Source organism: Lethenteron reissneri, unplaced genomic scaffold (assembly GCF_015708825.2).
Source record: "Lethenteron reissneri isolate LAM-NWPU_2019-01 unplaced genomic scaffold, ASM1570882v1 scaffold_1630, whole genome shotgun sequence".
Classification (NCBI taxonomy): Eukaryota; Metazoa; Chordata; class Hyperoartia; order Petromyzontiformes; family Petromyzontidae; genus Lethenteron; species Lethenteron reissneri.
Genome location: NW_026891367.1, coordinates 2342330 through 2354909, shown reverse-complemented (window position 1 = coordinate 2354909; position 12580 = coordinate 2342330).

Below are 12580 nucleotides of genomic sequence, written 5' to 3'. Positions count from 1 at the left end.
TGGTGAATGCACCACGTGATTGCTCGTAAAAAGATTTCAGTTTTGTTGCCAGAAAAAAGGGGGAGACGCTTTTATTATAATTATAATACATTATAATCGTCAGCCTTCCTTAATAATAGTAACCCCAGCCAATGACGAGTGCATTTCTCGTTTGTAAACAACATCATTGGAACCTCATTTGCCAGTAAAAATATGATAATTGGTTTTTTACCCTTCTATCTGGCAACAAAACTGACACCTTTTTTTTACTCCTTGTTAAAAAAAAGGTGTCCGTTTTGTTGCCAGATAGAAGGGTGAAAAACCAATTATGTAAACAACATTTCAACAAAACTCAAATGATGTTTTTGCTGGTGGTGTATTCCTGCATTGTGCAGATAGTGAACAGACACCTTCCATTTGGGAACCAGATGAAAGACGCCGTTCAGCATCTTCCCAAGTACCAAGTCAGCATGGTGCAGGTAGATGAGACCGAGCCCTCATCATACGTAAGCACGTTTCAGTCAACAATATTATTTGTCGCCACCTAGTGGAATCTTTAATAAAAGAAACTGAGTGGATTGTAATAATAGTGAGTATAGAAACAAGATGTATTGTAAGAGTCACTTTATTTTTCATTAATATTAAAGAAGTGAAGTTGCGATAATTGGTTCTTTACCCTTCTATCTGGCAACAAAACTGACACCTTTTTGCAAGGAGTCATGTTTGCATAGACCGCAATACCTGCAGTCCCCCTACTGTACCAACTTGCTGTGCTTTAGCCACCCGGCGCTCCGCTCGTTGTTGTGAGCGTCGCTCCTCCGCCCTCCGTTGTTGTTGGAGGGCGACTGCCTCCAACTGCCCAGTAGCGTCCTTCACGAGCCTCCTCCACTGAGGCCGATCTTGACACCGCTGGTACCGGTCATCGGCAAGTCCACTCAGCTTCACGTCCTCCTGTACCACGTCACTCCATCTCTTCTCCAGCCCGTGCCGCGCCCGTCTAGCCCCCTCGATCCGGCCGAACAAAAGCTGTTTAGGCATGCGGTGGCTGGGCATACGGGCTACATGACCCAGCCAACGCAGCCTTGCCTGCCGGAGGAGCTCACTGATGGGACTTTGCCCAGATCTTTCAAGGATTTGTGAGCTCCTCACACAATCCAGCCTGGTTAAACCCAAGATGGATCGTAGGCAGGCCAGCCTCAATGTTTCCAACCGGCGATGATGCTCCATTAGGGGGGTCCACGTTTCGCAAGCGTAGAGAAGGGAGGGAATGACCGTGGCCGAGAAGACCTGAAGCTTCGTGCGGAGCGACAGACCAGGTAGCTTCCACACAGCGTTACGCAACCGATGAAAAGATATTGCCGCTCGACTGATTCGGAGTGAGACCTCTGCTGATAGACTGGAGCCGGTCATAAGCACACTGCCCAGGTATGGGAAACTCTCCACTCTCTCCACAACTGCCACCCACCACCCACCCACTCACCCACCACCCACCCACCACCCACCCACCACCCACCCACCCACCACCCACCCGGACCCACCACCCACCCACTCACCCACCACCCACCCACCACCCACCCACCACCTACCCACCCACCACCCACCCAACCACCCACCACCCACCCACCACCCACCCACCACCCACCCAACCACCCACCACCCACCCACCCAGACCCACCACCCACCCACCTACCACCCACCACCCACCCACCACCCACCACCCACCCACACGGACCCACCACCCACCACCCACCCACCACCCACCCACCACCCACCCACCCGGACCCACGGTGATGTTTTTGGTTTGGTGAGACGTCAAGATCGAGCAAGTTTGAAAGTGTGCGGTGGAATGAAACAGTTTGAGAAGCACAGATTTAGAGGACCGCAGAACTTGGGCAATTATTGGTGCCAGCTCATCGCCTGCACACAAGCTTCCAGGCTGTGTGCAGTTGCTCAGCGGTCGGGATACAATTTGCACAAACGACGCTATATAATACGAAACATTATTTTCTATCTACCTAATCGCATTCATCGTAATCAAACCTCACAAATTCTAGATTTGAAGCTTTCGTGGCTGCAATGATTCATATTCTTAGGTTTTTTCGGTAAAGTCCCCGTGTAGGTAAAAAACATTAAAAAGTAAAATAAAATAAAAATCACGACGTTTCGGAGGCAACACAAGTCTCCGTCTTCAGGTGGAACCGTCACAGCCACGACAGCCGTATCAAGTGAATGAGAGATTGCAAGAGCTACCACTCCGTTTATATAATGGTTGGAGAAAGTGGTGGGGCATGGGCCGCATACTTACCATATTAATACAAAGTATGTGGCCCTTGCCCCACCACTTTCTCCAACCATTATATAAACGGAGTGGTAGCTCTTGCAATCTCTCATTTACTTGATGCAGCTGTCGTGGCTGTGACGGTTCCACCTGAAGACGGAAGCTTGTGTTGCCTCCGAAACGTCGTGATTTTTATTTTACTTTTTAATGTTTTTACCTACACGGTGACTTTACCGACAAAACCTAAGAATATAAACCTCACAAAGCCAAACCGTGCCTTGTGTTCAAGTGCAAGGATTCCCTGAAGACTCCGCCTTCAACCTCGACGCAATAATCAATCCTCTTCACATCATTGTGGGTGCCCGTCTTTATTACGAGTTTAAACCCTTACAACGCATTCAGAATATTAACTTGAAAAGAAACGCGAACTTGAAGTCAAATGTTTTTAAAGCGCTAAAGTAACGATTCGTAAGCTGTAATAGTTCTCTGAAACGCAACACAGCGCCTCAGTAACACCGTGACCTTGCAACAAAACACTGATTTTCATCCGCAACATTTCGGACAAAGGAGCTCTTTCACGGCGCGTGGAGAGGCTGGGTGGGTCGAACGGATACGAGTTGGAGACGCCGTTGACCCACCCGACCACTCTGGCTTGTCTGTGCGCTGTGAAGGGCCAGTGGCCCGAAACGTCACATATTTAGTTGATACTCTTAGGCTCTTTCGGTAAAGTCACGTAGAAGGGAAGTAATAAAATAATAAAAATAAAACATAATAAAATACAATTCTCACGACGTTTCGGCCACAACGCAAGCAGCCGTCCTCAGGTGAAGAACAGGTCTGTTATTTTATTATTATTTAAATATTTTATTATTTTAATTTTATTATTTTCCTTCTACGTGACTTTACCGAAAGAACCAAGAAGATGGTGTCCCACTGTTACTCTGACCCTGTCAACCAATCACAGTTCACCCCGTATTCTTGTACAGGGAAGTTGAGTTTCCAGGTCCATAGGGCGTACAGCCGTTTCAATACGGGCAATAAGTATAACCCGTAAAAACAAAGTTTTTCACTATAAATCCTTTATATGCGTGGCGGCTAGAGTCCTCTCGTCCTCTGGCTTGAGATGGCTGCCACCTATGGGTCAGATGATTGTCTGCCAGTATTAAACAATTGGTAATTAAATATTTTATTTGTTTTCCATAAACAGTGTAAAATTTTGGAAAAAAATTTTTTTTCACGAACATTAATTGTCTCGCACAACGAGTCTGTGTGCAAAATGTCAGCTCGATTGGATCACGGGAAGTGGGTTAAAAAACGACCGAAAGATTTGCACGGTCGCAAGCAAGCAAGCAAGCACGCAAGCACGCAAGCAAGCGAACTTAATATAAAGGATTTAAAAATGTAATTTCGCGTCCATTTTTTGATTTAAAGCTTTCCGTCTTCTCGACAGACGCTGTTCTCCACCTGAGGACGGCTGCTTGCGTTGTGGCCGAAACGTCGTGAGAATTATTTAATGTTTTATTATTTTATTATTTCCATTCTACGTGACTTTACCGACAGACGCTGTTCTCCACCTGAGGACGGCTGCTTGCGTTGTGGCCGAAACGTCGTGAGAATTATTTTATTATGTTTTATTATTTTATTATTTCCATTCTACGTGACTTTGGTGGGCCCACCGTAACGACACAAGTGCTTGGCAAAGCGTCTCGCTAAAACATTGTAAATGTGGGGTCTCCGCCCGGAACTCCACCCGCGTCGCCCTGAACCCCAAAGTCGCTCCAGGGGAAGGGGAAGCTGGCCCCTTGGCCCTCCTCCTCGGGGTCGCCTCCGTTCCCAGCGGCTTCGGTCAGCGCTCCTGCGTTCGGTAGCACGAAGGGGTTTGCGGGTGGAGAGAGTTGAGGATGGGGGGGGGGGGGTGTCGTCAATGTGTCCATTGAGCTTAATGCAGTCGCGTTCACGGGGTTGTAAGGACACGACACCCACTAGAGCAGCGGTCGGAAAGCTGTGGCTCGCGAGCCATACACGTGGCTCTTCCGCTGACGGCATGTGGCTCCCAGGCAATTTCGAGTTGAAAAAAAAAAAAAAAATCAGTTTGGAACTGATTTTAAAATACTTGTGATATTGCTTAATAATACCGTGTCATCTTCTTGGTTCTTTCGGTAAAGTCGTCACGTAGAAGGGAAGTAATAAAATAATAAAAATAAAACATAATAAAATAAAATTCTCACGACGTTTCGGCTACAACGCAAGCAGCCGTCCTCAGGTGAAGAATGAGACACTGCCAAGCTTGGAGCTTATATAAAAGCTGGGTTCATTGCTTCTACATACTAATTAACATTCCCTCCCTTTGTTAATGCTACCCCCTGCCCCCTCCCTTGGTGCTGCTGATCCTGCGTAATGCACGGGCATAATATGACTTTGAAACCCCCCCACCCACCTCCTACGCATTTCCCATGAATATGCTAAACTCCTCTTGATATGCACATTCTTTTATTAAGGCGCTCTTCTTGCACCTCCAACCCAGCTTATATATAAGCTCCAAGCTTGGCAGTGTCTCATTCTTCACCTGAAGACGGCTGCTTGCGTTGTAGCCGAAACGTCGTGAGAATTATTTTATTTTATTATGTTATATTTTTATTATTTTATCACTTCCCTTCTACGTGACTTTACCGAACGAACCAAGAAGACGTCAATCCAAGTGAACGTTTACATCGCCCCAAGGGAATCAATCGCTGCTTGCCGGGACTTAATTATTATTTACTTTAGTGCCGAGCCATCGTTGAGGCTTTTTTTAATTTTTTTACGAGCAGCTATTTGACTTCCGAAACGAATTGCTGAAATCTTCTTGGTTCTTTCGGTAAAGTCATCACGTAGAATGGAAATAATAAAATAATACAAATAAAACATAATAAAATAATTTGACGTTTCGGCCACAACGCAAGCAGCCGTCCTCAGGTGAAGAGCAGGTCTGTCGGAAAGACAGCGTCATTCAGTCATTCAGACGCTGTCTTTCCGACAGACCTGTTCTGCACATGAGGACGGCTGCTTGCGTTGTGGCCGAAACGTCGTGAGAATTATTTCATTATGTTTTATTTTTATTATTTTATTATTTCCCTTCTACGTGGTGACTTTACCGAAAGAACCAAGAAGATGAATCCCTGCAGTCACGAAAGCTTTAAATCGCAAATTGCTGAAATATTCACCAAAGTCAAGAACACACACGCACACACACGAGTGTAGGTGGTTGTGTAAGTGCCGTACCGGCTTTAAACATCTCAGCGGCGGTTTCTCCAGCGACTGCCTCCAACGGAATCTGTGAAGCAAGAGACACGTGACATTTCATTTTTAGCTGCCACGTATCATTGTTATAAAGACACGTTGGAGCCGAGTGTTACATTCACCGCCGCTGTGTCTCAAGATTATCATCCTCATGCCCCTTGAAGTTTTTGCGCACCGTACGTAGACAATCGAAGGTGCGGGGGGAGGGGGGCGGGAAACAAACTGAACACAAAAAGCAGTAATTCTAGATTTGAAGCTTTCGTGACTGCAAGGATTCATATTCTTCGGTTTTTTCGGTAAAGTCACCGTGTAGGTAAAACATCAAAATTAATAAAAAAAATAAAATAAAAATCACGATGCAGCAAATCCGGCTGTGACGGTCCCACCTGATGACGGACACTTGTGTTGCCTCCGAAACGTCGTGATTTTTATTTTATTTTATTTTTATTAATTTTAATGTTTTACCTACACGGTGACTTTACCGAAAAAACCGAAGAGTATGAATCCTTGCAGTCACGAAAGCTTTAAATCTAGAATTATGTCTAGGAGCTCACTGCCAATGTCCATGCCTGCTGGCCACAGCGAGAGAACTTCACGAGAGAGTTTGTGCAGCTTCGCTATTCCTTTGATTCCACTCAGTTTGTAACCATCATCACGGTTGAAATTATGTCTGTGTTTGTATATTTGTATGGCTTCGTGTACAAACCTTTGATGGTAGCCAGGAGGTTTGCAGAGAACCTTGGTCTCGGAAAAGACAATTTCATGAGAGCCCACCGAGTTGTGAAATGCCCCCCCAACAGGGGGCTGTTTAGAGTTCATTTTGCCAATCACGGCATGAGCGAGGAACTTGCAGGGGCTGCACCTTTAACTAACATATTTGATTGTTACAAGTCAATTTGATGAATGCATCCTGAGTGTCTAAAAAAAACCCTTCACATCTTGGTGAGCCGTTGCATTGTGATTTTTAGTCTTACGCTGATGTCCCGTCTGTCCAATACAGCATTTACCGCATATGCAATTGATCCGATATACACCTTCTTATTCTTGGTTCTTTCGATAAAGTCACGTAAATAGAAAAGAAAAACATCCAAAAGTGAAAATAATAAGATGAAATAAAAATAATAAAATAAAATACAATTAAATTGAAAATAAGAAAAGCAAAAAACCCACGACGTTTATCTTATAATTTTATTTTAATTTATTTTAAAATTTTGTTTTCTATTTACGTGACAACTTCTGTTGATAACTTCGTTAATTCATCTTCAGTACGAGACACTAGTTTTAGAATTTTGCCTACCGTAGCCAATCTTTTCTTTTGCAAAACACGGCCTAATTTGTCAGTAACCCCGAGACATACGCCATTCAAATTGTCTTGATAATCCGATCACTTTCAGCAGTATTGTCGTGCGGCGAAAACACGTTTGCCCTGAATACAAAACAACTTACGGGCGCGCCGAATAATGTCAACTCGAAATTTTCCTGCTGCTGCTGCTCGGCCTCCAAGTCGTATCCATCGTCCTGGGAACGCAAAAGTCTCGCGTCGTCATTCCACACGCGCAGCGCACCACGCGAGGCAGCGATCGACGCCGCCAGTTAGTCCGTGTTCCGATTTAAAGCTTCTTTCGTGACTGCAGCAGGGATTCATCTTCTTGGTTCTTTCGGTAAAGTCGTCACGTAGAAGGGAAATAATAAAATAATACAAATAAAACATAATAAAATACAATTTTCACGACGTTTCGGCCACAACGCAAGCAGCCGTACTCAGGTGAAGAACAGGTCTGTCGGAAAGACAGCGACTGAATGAACAGGTCTGTCGGAAAGACAGCGTCTGAACGAACAGGTCTGTCGGAAAGACAGCGTCTGAATGAACAGGTCTGTCGGAAAGACAGCGTCTGAATGAACAGGTCTGTCGGAAAGACAGCATCTGAATGAACAGGTCTGTCGGAAAGACAGCGTCTGAATGAACAGGTCTGTCGGAAAGACAGCGTCTGAATGAACAGGTCTGTCGGAAAGACAGCGTCTGAATGAACAGGTCTGTCGGAAAGACAGCGTCTGAATGAACAGGTCTGTCGGAAAGACAGCGTCTGAATGAACAGGTCTGTCGGAAAGACAGCGTCTGAATTAACAGGTCTGTCGGAAAGACAGCGTCTGAATGAACAGGTCTGTCGGAAAGACAGCGTCTGAATGAACAGGTCTGTCGGAAAGACAGCGTCTGAATGAACAGGTCTGTCGGAAAGACAGCGTCTGAATGAACAGGTCTGTCGGAAAGACAGCGTCTGAATGAACAGGTCTGTCGGAAAGACAGCGTCTGAATGAACAGGTCTGTCGGAAAGACAGCGTCTGAATGAACAGGTCTGTCGGAAAGACAGCGTCTGAATGAACAGGTCTGTCGGAAAGACAGCGTCTGAATGAACAGGTCTGTCGGAAAGACAGCGTCTGAATGAACAGGTCTGTCGGAAAGACAGCGTCTGAACGAACAGGTCTGTCGGAAAGACAGCGTCTGAATGAACAGGTCTGTCGGAAAGACAGCGTCTGAATGAACAGGTCTGTCGGAAAGACAGCGTCTGAATGAACAGGTCCTGTCAGAAAGACAGCGTCTGAATGAACAGGTCTGTCGGAAAGACAGCGTCTGAATGATGAACAGGTCTGTCGGAAAGACAGCGTCTGAATGATGAACAGGTCTGTCGGAAAGACAGCGTCTGAATGAACAGGTCTGTCGGAAAGACAGCGTCTGAATGAACAGGTCTGTCGGAAAGACAGCGTCTGAATGAACAGGTCTGTCGGAAAGACAGCGTCTGAATGAACAGGTCTGTCGGAAAGACAGCGTCTGAATGAACAGGTCTGTCGGAAAGACAGCATCTGAATGAACAGTGAACAGGTCTGTCGGAAAGACAGCGTCTGAATGAACAGGTCTGTCGGAAAGACAGCGTCTGAATGAACAGGTCTGTCGGAAAGACAGCGTCTGAATGAACAGGTCTGTCAGAAAGACAGCGTCTGAATGAACAGGTGTGTCAGAAAAACAGCGTCTGAATGAACAGGTCTGTCGGAAAGAGAGCGTCTGAATGAACAGGTCTGTCGGAAAGACAGCGTCTGAATGAACAGGTCCGTCGGAAAGACAGTGTCTGAATGAACAGGCCTGTCGGAAAGACAGCATCTGAATGAACAGGTCTGTCGGAAAGACAGCGTCTGAATGAACAGGTCTGTCGGAAAGACAGCGTCTGAATGAACAGGTCGGAAAGACAGCGTCTGAATGAACAGGTCTGTCGGAAAGACAGCATCTGAATGAACAGGTCTGTCGGAAAGACAGCGTCTGAATGAATAGGTCTGTCGGAAAGGCAGCGTCTGAATGAACAGGTCTATCGGAAAGACAGCATCTGAATGAACAGGTCTGTCGGAAAGACAGCGTCTGAACGAACAGGTCTGTCGGAAAGACAGCGTCTGAATGAACAGGTCTGTCGGAAAGACAGCGTCTGAATGAACAGGTCTGTTGGAAAGACAGCGTCTGAATGAACAGGTCTGTCGGAAAGACAGCATCTGAATGCACAGGTCTGTCGGAAAGACAGCGTCTGAATGAACAGGTCTGTCGGAAAGACAGCGTTTGAATGAACAGGTCTGTCGGAAAGACAGCGTTTGAACGAACAGGTCTGTCGGAAAGACAGCGTCTGAATGAACAGGTCTGTCGGAAAGACAGCATCTGAATGCACAGGTCTGTCGGAAAGACAGCGTCTGAATAAACAGGTCTGTCGGAAAGACAGCGTCTGAATGAACAGGTCTGTCGGAAAGACAGCGTCTGAACGAACAGGTCTGTCGGAAAGACAGCGTTTGAACGAACAGGTCTGTCGGAAAGACAGCGTCTGAATGAACAGGTCTGTCGGAAAGACAGCGTCTGAATGAACAGGTCTGTCGGAAAGACAGCGTCTGAATGAACAGGTCTGTCGGAAAGACAGCGTCTGAATGAACAGGTCTGTCGGAAAGACAGCGTCTGAATGAACAGGTCTGTCGGAAAGACAGTGTCTGAATGAACAGGTCTGTCGGAAAACAGCGTCTGAATGATGAACAGGCCTGTCGGAAAGACAGCGTCTGAATGAACAGGTCTGTCGGAAAGACAGCGTCTGAATAAAGAGGTATGTCGGAAAGACAGCGTCTGAACGAACAGGTCTGTCGGAAAGACAGCGTCTGAATGAACAGGTCTGTCGGAAAGACAGCGTCTGAACGAACAGGTCTGTTGGAAAGACAGCGTCTGAATGAACAGGTCTGTCGGAAAGACAGCGTCTGAATGAACAGGTCTGTCGGAAAAACAGCGTCTGAATGAACGGGTCTGTCGGAAAGACAGCGTCTGAATGAACAGGTCGGTCAGAAAGACAGCGTCTGAATGAACAGGTCTGTCGGAAAGACAGCGTCTGAATGAACAGGTCTGTCGGAAAGACAGCGTCTGAACGGACAGGCCTGTCGGAAAGACAGCGTCTGAATGAACAGGTCGGTCAGAAAGACAGCGTCTGAATGAACAGGTCTGTCGGAAAGACATTCGGAAAGACAGACCTGTTCATTTAGACGCTGTCTTTCCGACAGACCTGTTCTTCACCTGAGGACGGCTGCTTGCGTTGTGGCCGAAACGTCGTGAGCATTGTATTGTATCATGTTTTATTTTTATCATTTCATTATTTCCCTTCTACGCGACTTTACCGAAAGAACCAAGAAGATGAGTCCGTGTTACTCGCGTCTGCAGCTGTGCGTGCGAGCGGCGCGTTGGCTCACGTCACCTGCGCCAGGTTTGTTGCGACGGACATGGGCGAGCCTGGGTACGAGAAGCCCGGGGAGTCTGGCGGGAAGCCATCGACGGCGTCCTCTCGCGAGGTTTCCTCATCGTCAGATGATGTCGGGGGCGAGCAGTTCTCCTCTTCCGGATATTCGCTCCTGCCAAAGAAATACGCGCAAATTAATTGCTGTGCCGTACACGACGTTGAGTGACAGCGTGACGTATCCGCCCGTTATCTGCGTGGTGTTGGTGGCTGCGCGCACGCCTGCAATGCAGCACTGGAGGTAGCAAGGGTCGGTGGAAGAGGTCGCAACCGGGTACCCGATACCCGTACCCTACCCGATACCCGTACCCTACCCGATACCCGTACCCTACCCGATACCCGTACCCTACCCGATACCCGTACCCTACCCAATACCCGTACCCTACCCGATACCCGGCTACCCGTGCCCGATACCCGTACCCTACCCGATACCCGTACCCTACCCGATACCCGTACCCTACCCGATACCCGTACCCTACTCGATACCCGTACCCTACCCGATACCCATACCCTACCCGATACCCGGCTACCCGTGCCCGATACCCGTACCCTACCCGATACCCGTACCCTACCCGATACCCGTACACTACCCGATACCCGTACCCTACCCGATACCCGTACCCTACCCGATACCCGTACCCTACCCGATACCCGTATACTACCCGATACCCGTACCCTACCCGATACCCGTACACTACCCGATACCCGTACCCTACCCGATACCCGTACACTACCCGATACCCGTACCCTACCCGATACCCGGCTACCCGTACCCGGCCGAGTACGGGTAGGCCGTGAGTCACTGGTGAGTCACCGTTTGTCACTCATTTCCCAACGTCTTGTCTCTTCTCACAATTCAAGTTCCTAGAATCAACCCACCCGCGCCTGCAACATGGCTTCATCCCAGAGGTCGCAATCGGGTACCCGATACCCGTACCCTACCCGTACCCGGCCGGGTACGGGTAGGGTACGGGTACGGCCGGGTACGGGTAGGGTACGGGTACGGGTAGGGGTGACCAGCCCCTCCCCACCCAGCCCCACCCTCCCCAGCCAGCCCCACCCCTCCCACCCCCCACCCAGCCCCTCACTACCCTCCCCTCCCCACCCTCCCCTCCCAGCCCCTCCCCACCCAGCCCCTCCCCACCCTCCCCACCCAGCCCCTCCCCACCCTCCCCACCCAGCCCCTCCACACCCTCCCCACCCAGCCCCTCCCCACCCAGCCCCTCCCCACCCTCCCCTCCCAGCCCCTCCCCACCCTCCCCACCCAGCCCCACTCCTCCTACCCCCCACCCAGACCCACCCTCTCCACCCAGCCCCCCCCCTCCCATTTTTGGATGCACGGCGGACGGACGGACGGACACAACAATCCCCTGTGGGCTGCTGTAACCAGGAGGTTCCTACCAGTATTATAGGAAAGCAAAGACCCTCGCCCTCCACAAGCTAAGGCCAGACGAACCCTCCGTGCCGTTCAGTGGCCAACCCAACCCCCCGCTACTCCCACCGGCACTCTCCGTTGGTCACGGCAAAGTGCGGTGCACGGCCGTCAGTCCCCACCACCCCCCCGGGTTCCTCTCAACTCCCTCGGCCGCTCGTGCGCAAGTCGCTTCCACGTGCTCTTAGTTCTTTCGGTAAAAAAAAAAATGAAATTAAATTAATTTAAAAAAATCATTTTTTTACCTACGCGGTGACTTTACCGAAAGAACTAAGAGTATGAATCCTTGCAGTCGCGAAAGCTTCAAGTCGCTTCCACGTGCTCTTAGTTCTTTCGGTAAAGTCACGTAGGTAAAAAATTAAATTAAAATTAATTAAAAAAAATCACGACGTTTCGGAGGCGGAAGCTTGCGTTGCCTCCGAAACGTCGTGATTTTTTTATTAATTTCAATTTCATTTTTTTACCTACGCGGTGACTTTACCGAAAGAACTTAGAGTATGAATCCTTGCAGTCGCGAAAGCTTCTAGTCGGTTCCACGTGCTCACCGCTGAGGGCCGAGCGAGCTTGAACGTGTTGCCGTGTGGAATGAGAAAAGTTCGCGAGGCACCGGTCTGTCTCGAACTACGCCATGGCACCTATTCGACACCCACGCGCAACATTTCTGCGTCCATCCAGCAACCCGCGTTGCCATCACGGTGATGGATTACAGGCCACGCGCCTATCCACCACCACCACCACCCGGTTATCAATATCACATCGCGAGCTGTTGATTGTTGGGAAATGGGTTACCTTGGGGACATCATGTCATCGTCA